This window comes from Rhinoderma darwinii (assembly GCF_050947455.1).
Source record: "Rhinoderma darwinii isolate aRhiDar2 chromosome 5 unlocalized genomic scaffold, aRhiDar2.hap1 SUPER_5_unloc_48, whole genome shotgun sequence".
NCBI lineage: Eukaryota > Metazoa > Chordata > Amphibia > Anura > Rhinodermatidae > Rhinoderma > Rhinoderma darwinii.
In genome coordinates this window covers 309,731-317,010 of record NW_027461807.1, presented here as the reverse complement: position 1 = coordinate 317,010, position 7,280 = coordinate 309,731, and the positions used below count along the sequence as shown (strand labels likewise).

General features: G+C 42.4%; 1 non-coding gene across 1 annotated transcript; it reads left to right on the top strand.

The window, feature by feature from the left end:
* Positions 1-5,908: 5,908 nt before the first annotated feature.
* On the top strand, positions 5,909-6,095 carry LOC142695649 (U2 spliceosomal RNA). The gene has a single exon (XR_012863736.1). It is a non-coding gene; the product is annotated as a U2 spliceosomal RNA (small nuclear RNA).
* The last annotated feature ends 1,185 nt before the right edge of the window (positions 6,096-7,280 follow it).

Below are 7,280 nucleotides of genomic sequence, written 5' to 3'. Positions count from 1 at the left end.
CCTGGAGCTGCGCCCACGAGTGTCTTCCATGCCGGGCATTCCAGCATCGGAGGGGACTGACCAACTCGGCTGCGTGTCCAAGGGGAGGATGTCATGACGATGAGACAGTCTATCATCTTTTCTGGAACTGTTTTTTTACACAACAAGTTTGGACAAAAATCCTCCCCTTAATGAAGAAGATAACTGGACTAAAGAGACTCACAAGTGACGGCGTTTTTTATGGATGTCTGGAATGCCCAACAAGGACGCAGAAAATGATGGCATGGAAGATCACTAACTGCGTTAAATTAGCTCTGTGGGCGGCCAGAAATATTTTATTACTGAAACATGAAGTCTTATCTGTGAATGATGTTTTAGGAATTTGTTTTAGCGAAATGCATAAATATTATCTTTTAGACAGGAAACTCTCTCCTGTTTTATGTAGGAAATGGTTTTTAAGTGAATGGAGTTCCATAATTTGATGCCACCAAGTGCCCTTTTATAAATTGTTTTGGTTTTATCTGACAATTTGTATTTTTGTATGAACTATTGTAAAATTTGTGTCATCCTATTGTAAAAAGTATTTATTTATTGTAAAACGTTGAAATAATTTTTAAATAAAACGATTACCTCCTTTGTTGGGGTAGTCAACTTAGCTGGTTACTTGTAGTCAGTGCTGCCTGGTCTTAGTTGGGAGGTGCTCAGGTACCCTCTCTCTCGGCCTCGGGGGATCGTCCAGGTTCGCCTGGACTTCACCCCCGTGCTGCTATTTGGGAGAGAGGCTTAGTCCTGAGCAACGAGTTGCGATCCACATATCCCCCGTGTAGGCTTCGGCCGAAAAGGGGAAAGCTGCGTAGACGTTACGTCACCAACGGGTGGCGTAACTTTCCCTGAAAACCCCTCACCATGGACGAAAGTCCTGGTGAGATACCGGCGTATGCCCGGATAAAGAATACAATCCGTGTTATTGTATCAGAAGAGAAGGCGACGACCTGCGGCCTGAAGTTCTTGGTGGAGACCGTGCTTGTTGGCATTTTCAACATTCAGAAGCGGGAGATATTGGCGGTACAAGACTATCCTAGGAGAAGAACATACGACATAACTTTTGTACAGAATGGAGTGTTCCAAGATCTGCTGGCGGCATACATGGTAAAAAACGATCCGAGACTGGACGGTATTGAATTTTACGAACATGTGTTGGACATCACTAAGATGATTGTGATAAAAATGTACTGCCCGTTTGCTGATTTAAAAGATGTGATGTCCTTTTTATCCCCCTATTTCAAAAGTGTAAAATGTATTGGCAAAATAATGAACGAAGTTGGAGTTTGGACGTCAAAGTGGAGATTTTTAGTAACTTGTTATAGAGATGCCAATACAGCAGGGGGGATAATGTTGCCGCCAGCACGCTTTAAATTAGGTGATATGGCAGGAGATCTTTTTTACACAGGAATGCCTCCATTCTGTAGAAAATGTCAAAAGTACGGTCACACCAAAGAGTTCTGCGAAAGCACCTGTAGGAACTGTGGCAGCTCTGAGCACGAGGCCAAAACTTGCCCTCTGGGGAAAAGGTGTCGTTTTTGCAGCCGAGTTGGTCATCTATATGCTACTTGTCCCCACAGATCGGAACAACCCGAGGTCCGGCCGAGGCGTCCAGAGCAGCCAGCAGGCCAGATCGCCCCCGCACAAGGAGAGGAACCAAGAGGTGAAGAGGCTGATGACATGGACACCTCCAGCAGACCCCCCCAAACAGGTGACCCAAAGGAGCAAAGGCGGTTTAAGAGAAGAGCCAGTGATCAGCGGACGAAAAAGCCCCCTCAGGAAACGGAGGAGATGGGTAGTTCGGATGAAGCTGATCCGCCTGGGCCGCAGGAGGTGCTGGGTCAGCCTGTACCTGAGGCAGAGGACCCGGGCGGAGCGGCAGCAAGGTCTAAGAGGCGTAGGGCGTACTCGGAGGTGGCAGCCGGGGTGCCGATGGGAGTACCTGCTAGAGCGAAAGCAGGGAAACCAGTTGACGCACCCCCGGAAGCACCAGCTGAAGGTCTCCCCCCTTCTCGCCAGTTGGGGGAGACAAGCATAGCCACCTCTGAGGTGACAGAAGTCCCTGAAACGGCCGCGAGTGCGTTTCCTGCCCCTATCGTAGGGGAGGAGGCTGCCATACGAGATGCTCCAGAAACCTTGCCCGTGGAGTCCATATGGGACCCATTTTCGATCAGTGCCTCAGGTATGGCGGGGGGTCAGCTGTCTGACATGAGTTCCTCTCCAATCTCCTCAAGTTATACAGTCGGTTTGAAGTCGGAGGGCGATGAGAGTTCGAGTGAGGTCTCTGGTAACGCCGAGGACTGCTGAGGCCACCTCGGGTAAGATTACATAAGACTGTCTCTTTTCCCTTTTCCTCATGGCAGAGTTAGGTGGCATTTCCTTAAATGTTAGGAGCGTGCATTCCAAGACGAGAAGAGCTGCCCTGTTTGATTATCTTTCTATTTTTTCCGCCACCGTTTTTTTCCTACAGGAATGCTGTATCCCACATCGCACGAACTACAACAAATATAAGGAAGACTGGAGACTCGGACCTTCAGTGTGGTCCGGGTCTAACGATTCCAGAGCCGCAGGTGTCGCCATTTTATTTAAAGGGAACGTTTTAATTGACAGTTTTAATGAAATTTTACCAGGTAGAATTTTATTGGTCAAAGCTTTTATAGACGGTATTAGATGGCAGTTTTTAAATTTTTATGGGTCCTCGGACAAGAATGAAAGAGCTAGAATGCTAGAGATTTTACCCCTTTTTTTAAACGATTCAGAGCCACTTGTTTTAGCGGGTGATTTTAATTGTATTTTAAAGGGGGAACGCCGGTTCTCTAACTCAGTAAGCAGGAATTATGACAAAACCTCCTCATTATTAAAAGATATAGTTACTGATTTTAAACTTACTGATGTTTTTAAGAAATGTAACAGCAATTTATCTGCAGAGGCCGGCGTCACCTGGAGCAATGTGAACTGTAGCTCCAGGATCGATTTTATATTCTGCTCTTATCAAGTACTGCCTTTTAAATGTGATCTTAATCCCAATGTTTTATCTGATCATAAATTATTGTATTTTAAAGTTAAAAATGATATTGGGAAAAATACTGTCAAAAAAGCCTGGAAAATGAACGTTTCCCTTTTAGATGATCCGCAAATTTTATCTGATTTTATTACCTTTTATAAGGGCTGCAGACGGGTAAGACATCCAAATATGTCCATAGTCTCATGGTGGGAGAAAATAAAAATAAAAATAAGAGATTTTTTCATAAAAATCGGAAGGAGAAAAGCAAAAGAAAAACAGGATTTTTTTGCTAATTTGAATACCCGGCTGCAGACCCAATACAAGTTCAGAGAACAGGGTATGCAGGTGGAGGAGGAGATTATGGAGATTAGGAAGGAGATCTCCCAGTGCCTGGAGCAGAGAGGTAAGGAAATTGTCTTTCGCTCAAAAATGAAACACCTCGAGGAAAATGAGACCTGCTCCAGGTACTTTTTTAAGAAAATTAACGATAAGCATACCCTGTTAGACAATGTTGATGGAGATACAAACACTGACAATATTTTAAAAAAGGTACACAGATTTTATGCGGATCTTTTTAATATAAAGCTTGTTAATGTTGATTTGATGAACGACTCATTGAAGGAGGTTGACGCTGTTTTAAATCCTGTCTCCAAAGATTTTTTATTACAGGATATTACGGAACAGGAGATTTTAGATACCATCAAGAGTTTTAAAACAGGTAAAGTCCCTGGCCCTGATGGTATACCCATAGAGTTTTATGTCACATTTTATGGAGTTTTAAAAGAGGATCTCTATTCCCTTTTTACTCAAGTTTTTAGAACAAAAGCCCTCCCGGGGTCCTGGAAGAAAGGTGAGGTGTCCCTGCTTTATAAAAAGGGGGACAAAACAGATATTAAAAACTGGAGGCCTATCACCTTACTAAACGCAGACTATAAAATAATGGCCAAGATTTGCGCGAATAGACTAAAGGCTGTTATAGAGAAAATCGTCCACTCCAACCAAGTCTGTGGGATACCTGGGAGGAGCATATGGGACAATTTAAACCTTTTAAAAGATGCTATTGGTGATACGAAGGAGAGAAAAGGCAGATTGGCGGTTTTATCCATAGATTTCGAGAAAGCCTTTGATAGAGTATCACATTTTTATCTTTTTAAGGTTTTAGAAAAGATGGGTATACCAGAAGGTTTTTTACAGTCTCTGAAGGCCTTTTATGAAAATTGTACGAGCAAGATTTTAGTAAAGGGTTTTAAGACACAGGATGTCCTTTTAAACTCCGGAGTGAAGCAGGGGTGTCCCTTGTCCCCACTACTTTTTATATGTGCGATCGAGCCTCTACTCTGCAGATTGAGGAATGACAGGCAGATATGTGGAGTCCCCCTGCCGGGCGGGGGGGGACTAGAGGCAAAAGTGGTGGGGTACATGGATGATGTCGCGGTCCTGTGCAGGGACGCCCCGTCACTGCAAAAAGCATTACAACAGATATACCAATTTTGCTGCTCCTCCGGTTTTAAAGTCAATTTTAATAAAAGTAATATTTTAAATATTGGCAATATGATTTTACAGGACATTCCAGTCCCTGTGTCGGAGTCTGTACAGATTTTAGGGGTCTCCTTCAATGAGTCAAACAATGGTTTTATCAGTTGGGACTTGGTGGCACAAAAAGTTAATAAGAAAATTTGTTTATGGAATCTTAGAAAACTGACAATGGAGGGAAAAATTTTAATCACAAAAATGGTGATTTTACCAATTTTATTATATCTAAGTATGGTTTTCCCTCCCCCTGATATTTTATTAAAAAAGATTACCAAGGCATGTTTTACATTTTTATGGAATTCTAGGATGGAGAAGCTCAGGAGAGAAAAAGTGATGTTACCAAAGCTAATGGGTGGTAAAGATTTTCCAAATATAAAAGCATTTCTTTTAATCCATTTTTTTACACTGTGTCTTAATACTGTTTTTAAGGAACACTACTGGTCTTATTTTATCCGTTTTAACACTGGCTATTTTATGAGGAGGTACGGATGGTTCTCTACGGTTTTAAGCTCGCCATATGCTTTTAACCTGCCAGACCAGTATAAGATTTTAGAAAAAATAGTGAACCTTTTTAACCTAAAAGACAAAAGAATAGAAGATGTAAAAAATAGTAAATATGTTTTAAAGGAAATAAAAGAAAATGTTTTAATAGCCCCCATTAGCAATTTTAATGAAAACAAATGCAAAATTATCTGGAGCATGGTTAATGCTAAATTCATTTTTAATTCACAGAAGGATCTGGCCTGGAGCTGCGCCCACGAGTGTCTTCCATGCCGGGCATTCCAGCATCGAAGGGGACTGACCAACTCGGCTGCGTGTCCAAGGGGAGGATGCCGCGATGACGAGACAGTCTTACATCTCTTTTGGCAATGTTATTTTTCACAACTAATATGGACAAAAATCCTCCCCTTGATGAAGAAGATAACCGGAATAAAAAGAATTACAAGTGAAGGCGTATTTTACGGATGTCTGGAGTGCCCAACAAGGACTCAGAAAATTATGGCATGGAAGATTACTAACTGCGTTAAAGCAGCTCTGTGGGCGGCCAGGAATATTCTTTTATTCAAACATGAAATTTTATCTGTGAACGATATTTTAGGAATTTGTTTTTATGAAATGCACAAATATTATCTTTTAGACAAAAAATTCTCTCCTGTTTTAAGTAGAAAATGGTTTTTTAGCGAATGGAATTCTATAATATGATGCCACCAAGTGCCCTTTTATAAATTGTATGATTTTAATCTGACAATTTGTATTTATTTTTTAACCATTGTTGTAAAATGTGAATCCCTGTAAAAATGTTGAAAAATGTTAATTTATTGTAAAACCTGAAAAATTTTAAATAAACGGTTACCCCCAAAGTTGGGGTAGTCAACTTAAAAAATCTGTTCTTATCAGTTTAATATCTGATACGTCCCCTATCTGGGGACCATATATTAAATGGATTTTTAGAACAGGGAGATGGAAATAGAGCTTGCTCTGTCCACTCCACGCATTGACCTGGTATTGCAGTATTTCCAGGACCGGTGCACCCTTTCCTTATGTGTTGACTAAAATCAGATTCCAAAAGTGTTTTTTCTCTTTGCCATTGTTTCTGTCTTTCTGAAGGGATCTCCCCTTTTAATCCCATTATTTCAACACCTGTTGGACAATGCATGAGTGATAATGAGCTCATTGATTAAATGCAATTAATGAATAGATTGCCACCTCTTGTTGTGTGTCGTCTGTGTTTTCTGTGTTTCCGGCATTTCACATTGGAACAGCTCATTCACCTTCCTTGTCTTCTCTCCGCCCTCCCTTTTAGGTAAGTTAAAGAGCTGCACCTGAGCCAGCCACTGATTGATTGATTGATTGATTGATTGATTGATTGATTGATTGATTGATTGATTGATGCAGCACAACAGTCAAATAGTGGAGTGGAGTAGGGGAACAGCAAACAGCCAATAAAGCAGCCCGCCCGCTCGCCTGCCCGCCACAATGGACCTACCTGTGTACACTGGATGGATGTGATGGAATGTACTGTCGTCCCTACATTTCAAGAAGAAGTAAGAATTGCAGTTGCAACAAACCCTTGCTTGCCTACAAAGACAGCAGCAATTTGGATTTGTTACTATGTTACCTGGAAGAATAACAAACTGTGCAAGGATGGAGGTTGTAGGAGCAAGGAGAAGTTGTCTGTAAAGTTGGTGGATGCTTATTTTCCATTTTGCAGTCCCTTGTCTCCCTCTTGTGGCCTCCTGGAGGCAAATAAATGTGCAAAAAAAAGACAGCCTGGCGGCCGGCTGTTGCAGTGTTGCCCTCTCAGGCAACACTGAGTGACTGACTGAGCCTCACCGTCTTATATAAAGTTCAGATGGAACTTTGCACGTGTCATAGTGGAGCCCTCAGGATTCCAGAGCCAGCTTTCTGACATCATAATGGGGCCTCAGAGATAAAAGCCTGGGCCCAGGCAGTGTTGGTCAGTGCTGCTCAGCAGGCAGCACCCGACTGGATTAAAGCTAATACAAGTTGTGAAGGAACAAGGGGTGGCTGTGGGCATGCACTTACTGCTGCTGCTGCTGCCGCCAGTATTTGCACGGCAAGAGGGCATTTGGGCGTTGCCAAGAAGGCGTTTTTATGTAGATTCCTCCTCTTTCAGCACTGCATTGTGGTGCAAGCAAAAGAAGCAAATCCTGTGTAGCTTCCTCTCCGGCCTTTATTCACCTCCCGCTTAGTAGCTGTA